This window comes from Lasioglossum baleicum, unplaced genomic scaffold (genome assembly GCF_051020765.1).
Source record: "Lasioglossum baleicum unplaced genomic scaffold, iyLasBale1 scaffold0027, whole genome shotgun sequence".
Classification (NCBI taxonomy): Eukaryota; Metazoa; Arthropoda; class Insecta; order Hymenoptera; family Halictidae; genus Lasioglossum; species Lasioglossum baleicum.
Window position 1 is genome coordinate 1,930,484 of NW_027469087.1, and position 12,006 is coordinate 1,942,489.

Below are 12,006 nucleotides of genomic sequence, written 5' to 3' on the forward strand. Positions count from 1 at the left end.
CGCGTAACGCATAACGCATAACGCATAACGCATGACGCATGACGCATGACGCATAACGCATAACGCATAACGCATAACGCATAACGCATAACGAATAACGCATATCGCATAACGCATAACGCATAACGCATAACGCATAACGCATAACGCATAACGCATAACGCATAACGCATAACGCATAACGCATAACCCATAACGCATAACGCATAACCCATAACGAATAACGCATAACGCATAACGCATAACGCATAACGCATAACGCATAACGCATAACGCATAACGCATAACGCATAACGCATAACGCATAACCCATAACGCATAACCCATAACGAATAACGCATAACGATCAATGGAAAAGTCATAACGCATAACGCTCAATGAAAAAGTCATAATGCTTAACGCATAACGCATAACGCATAACGCATAACGCATAACGCATAACGCATATCGCATAACGCATAACGCTCAATGAAAAAGTCATAACGCATAACGCATATCGCATAACCCGTAAAGCACAACGCATAACACATAACACATAACGCATAACGCATAACACATAACGCATAACGCATAACACATAACGCATAACGCATAACGCATAACGCTCAATGAAAAAGTCATAACGCATAACGCATATCGCATAACCCGTAAAGCACAACGCATAACACATAACGCATAACGCATAACACATAACGCATAACGCATAACGTATAACGCATAACGCATAACGCATAACGCATAACGCATAATGCATAACGCATTACGCATAACGCATAACGCATAACGCATAACGCATAACGCACATCGCATAACGCATAACGCATAACGCATAACGCATAACGCATAACGCATAACGCATAACGCATAACGCATAACGCATAACGCATAACGCATAACGCATAACGCATAACGAATAACGCGTAACGCATAACGCGTAACGCATACCGCATAACGCATAACGCATAACGCATAACGCATAACGCGTAACGCGTAACGCATAACGCATAACGCATAACGCATAACGCATAACGCATAACGCATAACGCATAACGTTTAACGCATAACGCATAACGCATAACGCATAACGCATAACGCATAACGCATAACGCATAACGCATAACGCATAACGCATAACGCATAACGCATAACGCATAACGCTTAACGAATAACGAATAACGCATAACGCATAACGCATAACGCATAACCCATAACGCATAACGCATAACGCATGACGCATGACGCATAACGCATACCGCATAACGCATAACGCATAACGCATAACGCATAACGCATAACGCATAACGCATAACGCATAACGCATAACGCATAACGCATAACGCATAACGCATAACGCATAACGCATAACGCATAACGCATAACGCATAACGCATAACGCATAACGCATAACGCATAACGCATAACGAATAACGCATAACGCATAACGCATAACGCATAACGCATAACGCATAACGCATAACGCATAACGCATAACGCATAACGCATAACGCATAACGCATAACGCATAACGCATAACGCATAACGCATAACGCATAACGCATAACGCATAACGCATAACGCATAACGCATAACGCATAACGCATAACGCATAACGCATAACGCATAACGCATAACGCATAACACATAACGCATAACGCATAACACATAACGCATAACGCATAACGCATAACGCATAACGCATAACGCATAACGCATAACGCATAACGCATTACGCATAACGCATAACGCATAACGCATAACGCATAACGCACATCGCATAACGCATAACGCATAACGCATAACGCATAACGCATAACGCATAACGCATAACGCGTAACCCATAACGCGTAACGCATACCGCAAAACGCATAACGCATAACGCATAACGCATAACGCATAACGCATAACGCATAACGCATAACGCATAACGCATAACGCATAACGCATAACGCATAACGCATAACGCATAACGCATAACGCATAACGCATAACGCATAACGCATAACGCATAACGCATAACGCATAACGCATAACGCATAACGCATAACGCATAACGCATAACGCATAACGCATAACGCATAACGCATAACGCATAACGCATAACGCATAACGCATAACGCATAACGCATAACGCATAACGCATAACGCATAACGCATAACGCATAACGCATAACGCATAACGCATAACGCATAACGCATAACGCATAACGCATAACGCATAACGCATAACGCATAACGCATAACGCATAACGCATAACGCATAACGCATAACGCATAACGCATAACGCATAACGCATAACGCATAACGCATAACGCATAACGCATAACGCATAACGCATAACGCATAACGCATAACGCATAACGCATAACGCGTAACGCATAACGCGTAACGCATAACGCCTAACGCATAACGCATAACGCATAACGCATAACGCATAACGCATAACGCATAACGCATAACGCATAACGCATAACGCATAACGCATAACGCATATCGCATAACGCATAACGCTCAATGAAAAAGTCATAACGCATAACGCATATCGCATAACCCGTAAAGCACAACGCATAACACATAACGCATAACGCATAACACATAACGCATAACGCATAACGTATAACGCATAACGCATAACGCATAACGCATAATGCACATCGCATAAGGCATTACGCCTAACGCATAACGCATAACGCACATCGCATAACGCATAACGCCTAACGCATAACGCATAACGCATAACGCATAACGCATAACGCATAACGCATAACGCATAACGCATAACGCATAACGCATAACGCATAACGCGTAACGCATAACGCGTAACGCATACCGCATAACGCATAACGCATAACACATAACGCATAACGCGTAACGCGTAACGCATAACGCATAACGCATAACGCATAACGCATAACGCATAACGCATAACGCATAACGCATAACGCATAACGCATAACGCATAACCCATAACGCATAACGCATAACGCATGACGCATGACGCATAACGCATAACGCATAACGCATAACGCATAACGCATAACGCATAACGCATAACGCATAACGCATAACGCATAACGCATAACGCATAACGCATAACGCATAACGCATAACGCATAACGCATAACGCATATCGCATAACGCATAACGCATAACGCATAACGCATAACGCATAACGCATAACGCATAACGCATAACGCATAACGCATAACGCATAACGCATAACGCATAACGCATAACGCATAACGCATAACGCATAACGCATAACGCATAACGCATAACGCGTAACGCGTAACGCGTAACGCATAACGCATAGCGCATAACGCATAACGCATAACGCATAACGCATAACGCATAACGCATAACGCATAACGCATAACGCATAACGCATAACGCATAACGCATAACGCATAACGCATAACGCATAACGCATAACGCATAACGCATAACGCATAACGCATAACGCATAACGCATAACGCATAACGCATAACGCATAACGCATAACGCATAACGCATAACGCATAACGCATAACGCATAACGCATAACGCATAACGCGTAACGCGTAACGCGTAACGCGTAACGCATAACGCATAGCGCATAACGCATAACGCATAACGCATAACGCATAACGCATAACGCATAACGCATAACGCATATCGCATAACGCATAACGCTCAATGAAAAAGTCATAACGCATAACGCATATCGCATAACCCGTAAAGCACAACGCATAACACATAACGCATAACGCATAACACATAACGCATAACGCATAACGTATAACGCATAACGCATAACGCATAACGCATAATGCATAACGCATTACGCATAACGCATAACGCATAACGCATAACGCACATCGCATAACGCATAACGCCTAACGCATAACGCATAACGCATAACGCATAACGCATAACGCATAACGCATAACGCATAACGCATAACGCATAACGCATAACGCGTAAAGCATAACGCGTAACGCATACCGCATAACGCATAACGCATAACACATAACGCATAACGCGTAACGCGTAACGCATAACGCATAACGCATAACGCATAACGCATAACGCATAACGCATAACGCATAACGCATAACGCATAACGCATAACGCATAACGCATAACGCATAACGCATAACGCATAATGCGTAACGCATAACGCATAACGCATAACGCATAACGCATAACGCATAACGCATAACGCATAACGCATAACGCATAACGCATAACGCATAACGCATAACGCATAACGCGTAACGCATAACGCGTAACGCATAACGCATAACGCATAACGCATAACGCATAACGCATAACGCATAACGCATAACGCATAACGCATAACGCATAACGCATAACGCATAACGCATAACGCATAACGCATATCGCATAACGCATAACGCTCAATGAAAAAGTCATAACGCATAACGCATATCGCATAACCCGTAAAGCACAACGCATAACACATAACGCATAACGCATAACACATAACGCATAACGCATAACGTATAACGCATAACGCATAACGCATAACGCATAATGCACATCGCATAAGGCATTACGCCTAACGCATAACGCATAACGCACATCGCATAACGCATAACGCCTAACGCATAACGCATAACGCATAACGCATAACGCATAACGCATAACGCATAACGCATAACGCATAACGCATAACGCATAACGCATAACGCATAACGCATAACGCATAACGCGTAACGCGTAACGCATAACGCATAACGCATAACGCATAACGCATGACGCATAACGCATAACGCATAACGCATAACGCATAACGCATAACGCATAACGCATAACGCATAACGCATAACGCATAACGCATATCGCATAACGCATAACGCATAACGCATAACGCATAACGCATAACGCATAACGCATAACGCATAACGCATAACGCATAACGCATAACGCATAACGCATAACGCATAACGCATAACGCATAACGCGTAACGCGTAACGCGTAACGCATAACGCATAGCGCATAACGCATAACGCATAACGCATAACGCATAACGCATAACGCATAACGCATAACGCATAACGCATATCGCATAACGCATAACGCTCAATGAAAAAGTCATAACGCATAACGCATATCGCATAACCCGTAAAGCACAACGCATAACACATAACGCATAACGCATAACACATAACGCATAACGCATAACGTATAACGCATAACGCATAACGCATAACGCATAATGCATAACGCATTACGCATAACGCATAACGCATAACGCATAACGCACATCGCATAACGCATAACGCCTAACGCATAACGCATAACGCATAACGCATAACGCATAACGCATAACGCATAACGCATAACGCATAACGCATAACGCATAACGCGTAAAGCATAACGCGTAACGCATACCGCATAACGCATAACGCATAACACATAACGCATAACGCGTAACGCGTAACGCATAACGCATAACGCATAACGCATAACGCATAACGCATAACGCATAACGCATAACGCATAACGCATAACGCATAACGCATAATGCGTAACGCATAACGCATAACGCATAACGCATAACGCATAACGCATAACGCATAACGCATAACGCATAACGCATAACGCATAACGCATAACGCATAACGCTTAACGAATAACGAATAACGCATAACGCATAACGCATAACCCATAACGCATAACGCATAACGCATGACGCATGACGCATAACGCATAACGCATAACGCATAACGGATAACGCGTAATGCATAACGCATAACGCTTAACGCATGACGCATAACGCATAACCCATAACGAATAACGCATAACGCTCAATGGAAAAGTCATAACGCATAACGCTCAATAAAAAAGTCATACTGCTTAACGCATAACGCATAACGCATAACGCATAACGCATAACGCACATCGCATAACGCATAACGCATAACGCATAACGCATAACGCATAACGCATAACGCATAACACATAACGCATAACGCGTAACGCGTAACGCATAACGCATAACGCATAACGCATAACGCATAACGCATAACGCATAACGCATAACGCATAACGCATAACGCATAACGCATAACGCATAACGCATAACGCATAACGCATAACGCATAACGCATAACGCATAACGCATAACGCATAACGCATAACGCATAACACATAACGCATAACGCATAACGTATAACGCATAACGCATAACGCATATCGCATAACGCATAACGCTCAATGAAAAAGTCATAACGCATAACGCATATCGCATAACCCGTAAAGCACAACGCATAACACATAACGCATAACGCATAACACATAACGCATAACGCATAACGTATAACGCATAACGCATAACGCATAACGCATAATGCATAACGCATTACGCATAACGCATAACGCATAACGCATAACGCACATCGCATAACGCATAACGCCTAACGCATAACGCATAACGCATAACGCATAACGCATAACGCATAACGCATAACGCATAACGCATAACGCATAACGCATAACGCATAACGCATAACGCATAACGCATAACGCGTAAAGCATAACGCGTAACGCATACCGCATAACGCATAACGCATAACACATAACGCATAACGCGTAACGCGTAACGCATAACGCATAACGCATAACGCATAACGCATAACGCATAACGCATAACGCATAACGCATAACGCATAACGCATAACGCATAACGCATAACGCATAACGCATAACGCATAACGCATAACGCATAACGCATAACGCATAACGCATAACGCATAACGCATAACGCATAACGCATAACGCATAACGCATAACGCTTAACGAATAACGAATAACGCATAACGCATAACGCATAACCCATAACGCATAACGCATAACGCATGACGCATGACGCATAACGCATAACGCATAACGCATAACGGATAACGCGTAATGCATAACGCATAACGCTTAACGCATGACGCATAACGCATAACCCATAACGAATAACGCATAACGCTCAATGGAAAAGTCATAACGCATAACGCTCAATAAAAAAGTCATACTGCTTAACGCATAACGCATAACGCATAACGCATAACGCATAACGCACATCGCATAACGCATAACGCATAACGCATAACGCATAACGCATAACGCATAACGCATAACACATAACGCATAACGCGTAACGCGTAACGCATAACGCATAACGCATAACGCATAACGCATAACGCATAACGCATAACGCATAACGCATAACGCATAACGCATAACGCATAACGCATAACGCATAACGCATAACGCATAACGCATAACGCATAACGCATAACACATAACGCATAACGCATAACGTATAACGCATAACGCATAACGCATATCGCATAACGCATAACGCTCAATGAAAAAGTCATAACGCATAACGCATATCGCACAACCCGTAAAGCACAACGCATAACACATAACGCATAACGCATAACACATAACGCATAACGCATAACGTATAACGCATAACGCATAACGCATAACGCATAATGCATAACGCATTACGCATAACGCATAACGCATAACGCATAACGCACATCGCATAACGCATAACGCCTAACGCATAACGCATAACGCATAACGCATAACGCATAACGCATAACGCATAACGCATAACGCATAACGCATAACGCATAACGCATAACGCATAACGCATAACGCGTAAAGCATAACGCGTAACGCATACCGCATAACGCATAACGCATAACACATAACGCATAACGCGTAACGCGTAACGCATAACGCATAACGCATAACGCATAACGCATAACGCATAACGCATAACCCATAACGCATAACGCATAACGCATGACGCATGACGCATAACGCATAACGCATAACGCATAACGCATAACGCATAACGCATAACGCATAACGCATAACGCATAACGCATAACGCATAACGCATAACGCATAACGCATAACGCATAACGCATAACGCATAACGCATAACGCATAACGCATAACGCATAACGCATAACGCATAACGCATAACGCATAACGCGTAACGCGTAACGCGTAACGCATAACGCATAGCGCATAACGCATAACGCATAACGCATACCGCATAACGCATAACGCATAACGCATAACGCATATCGCATAACGCATAACGCTCAATGAAAAAGTCATAACGCATAACGCATATCGCATAACCCGTAAAGCACAACGCATAACACATAACGCATAACGCATAACACATAACGCATAACGCATAACGTATAACGCATAACGCATAACGCATAACGCATAATGCATAACGCATTACGCATAACGCATAACGCATAACGCATAACGCACATCGCATAACGCATAACGCCTAACGCATAACGCATAACGCATAACGCATAACGCACATCGCATAACGCATAACGCCTAACGCATAACGCATAACGCATAACGCATAACGCATAACGCATAACGCATAACGCATAACGCATAACGCATAACGCATAACGCATAACGCGTAAAGCATAACGCGTAACGCATACCGCATAACGCATAACGCATAACACATAACGCATAACGCGTAACGCGTAACGCATAACGCATAACGCATAACGCATAACGCATAACGCATAACGCATAACGCATAACGCATAACGCATAACGCATAACGCATAACGCATAACGCATAACGCATAATGCGTAACGCATAACGCATAACGCATAACGCATAACGCATAACGCATAACGCATAACGCATAACGCATAACGCATAACGCATAACGCATAACGCATAACGCATAACGCTTAACGAATAACGAATAACGCATAACGCATAACGCATAACCCATAACGCATAACGCATAACGCATGACGCATGACGCATAACGCATAACGCATAACGCATAACGGATAACGCGTAATGCATAACGCATAACGCTTAACGCATGACGCATAACGCATAACCCATAACGAATAACGCATAACGCTCAATGGAAAAGTCATAACGCATAACGCTCAATAAAAAAGTCATACTGCTTAACGCATAACGCATAACGCATAACGCATAACGCATAACGCACATCGCATAACGCATAACGCATAACGCATAACGCATAACGCATAACGCATAACGCATAACACATAACGCATAACGCGTAACGCGTAACGCATAACGCATAACGCATAACGCATAACGCATAACGCATAACGCATAACGCATAACGCATAACGCATAACGCATAACGCATAACGCATAACGCATAACGCATAACGCATAACGCATAACGCATAACGCATAACGCATAACGCATAACGCATAACGCATAACGCTTAACGCATGACGCATAACGCATAACCCATAACGAATAACGCATAACGCTCAATGGAAAAGTCATAACGCATAACGCTCAATAAAAAAGTCATACTGCTTAACGCATAACGCATAACGCATAACGCATAACGCATAACGCACATCGCATAACGCATAACGCATAACGCATAACGCATGACGCATGACGCATAACGCATAACGCATAACGCATAACGGATAACGCGTAATGCATAACGCATAACGCTTAACGCATGACGCATAACGCATAACCCATAACGAATAACGCATAACGCTCAATGGAAAAGTCATAACGCATAACGCTCAATAAAAAAGTCATACTGCTTAACGCATAACGCATAACGCATAACGCATAACGCATAACGCATAACGCATAACGCACATCGCATAACGCATAACGCATAACGCATAACGCATAACGCATAACGCACATCGCATAACGCATAACGCATAACGCATAACGCATAACGCATAACGCATAACGCATAACACATAACGCATAACGCGTAACGCGTAACGCATAACGCATAACGCATAACGCATAACGCATAACGCATAACGCATAACGCATAACGCATAACGCATAACGCATAACGCATAACGCATAACGCATAACGCATAACGCATAACGCGTAAAGCATAACGCGTAACGCATACCGCATAACGCATAACGCATAACACATAACGCATAACGCGTAACGCGTAACGCATAACGCATAACGCATAACGCATAACGCATAACGCATAACGCATAACGCATAACGCATAACGCATAACGCATAACGCATAATGCGTAACGCATAACGCATAACGCATAACGCATAACGCATAACGCATAACGCATAACGCATAACGCATAACGCATAACGCATAACGCATAACGCATAACGCATAACGCTTAACGAATAACGAATAACGCATAACGCATAACGCATAACCCATAACGCATAACGCATAACGCATGACGCATGACGCATAACGCATAACGCATAACGCATAACGGATAACGCGTAATGCATAACGCATAACGCTTAACGCATGACGCATAACGCATAACCCATAACGCTCAATGGAAAAGTCATAACGCATAACGCTCAATAAAAAAGTCATACTGCTTAACGCATAACGCATAACGCATAACGCATAACGCATAACGCACATCGCATAACGCATAACGCATAACGCATAACGCATAACGCATAACGCATAACGCATAACACATAACGCATAACGCGTAACGCGTAACGCATAACGCATAACGCATAACGCATAACGCATAACGCATAACGCATAACGCATAACGCATAACGCATAACGCATAACCCATAACGCATAACGCATAACGCATGACGCATGACGCATAACGCATAACGCATAACGCATAACGGATAACGCGTAATGCATAACGCATAACGCTTAACGCATGACGCATAACGCATAACCCATAACGAATAACGCATAACGCTCAATGGAAAAGTCATAACGCATAACGCTCAATAAAAAAGTCATACTGCTTAACGCATAACGCATAACGCATAACGCATAACGCATAACGCACATCGCATAACGCATAACGCATAACGCATAACGCATAACGCATAACGCACATCGCATAACGCATAACGCATAACGCATAACGCATAACGCATAACGCATAACGCATAACACATAACGCATAATGCGTAACGCATAACGCATAACGCATAACGCATAACGCATAACGCATAACGCATAACGCATAACGCATAACGCATAACGCATAACGCATAACGCATAACGCATAACGCTTAACGAATAACGAATAACGCATAACGCATAACGCATAACCCATAACGCATAACGCATAACGCATGACGCATGACGCATAATGCATAACGCATAACGCATAACGGATAACGCGTAATGCATAACGCATAACGCTTAACGCATGACGCATAACGCATAACCCATAACGAATAACGCATAACGCTCAATGGAAAAGTCATAACGCATAACGCTCAATAAAAAAGTCATACTGCTTAACGCATAACGCATAACGCATAACGCATAACGCATAACGCATAACGCATAACGCATAACACATAACGCATAACGCGTAACGCGTAACGCATAACGCATAACGCATAACGCATAACGCATAACGCATAACGCATAACGCATAACGCATAACGCATAACGCATAACCCATAACGCATAACGCATAACGCATGACGCATGACGCATAACGCATAACGCATAACGCATAACGGATAACGCGTAATGCATAACGCATAACGCTTAACGCATGACGCATAACGCATAATCCATAACGAATAACGCATAACGCTCAATGGAAAAGTCATAACGCATAACGCTCAATAAAAAAGTCATACTGCTTAACGCATAACGCATAACGCATAACGCATAACGCATAACGCATAACGCATAACGCATAACGCATAACGCATAACGCATAACGCATAACGCATAACGCATAACGCATAACGCATAACGCATAACGCATAACGCATAACGCATAACCCATAACGCATAACGCATAACGCATGACGCATGACGCATAACGCATAACGCAAAGCGCATAACGCATAACGCATAACGCATAACGCATAACGCATAACGCATAACGAATAACGCATATCGCATAACGCATAACGCATAACGCATAACGCATAACGCATAACGCATAACGCATAACGCACATC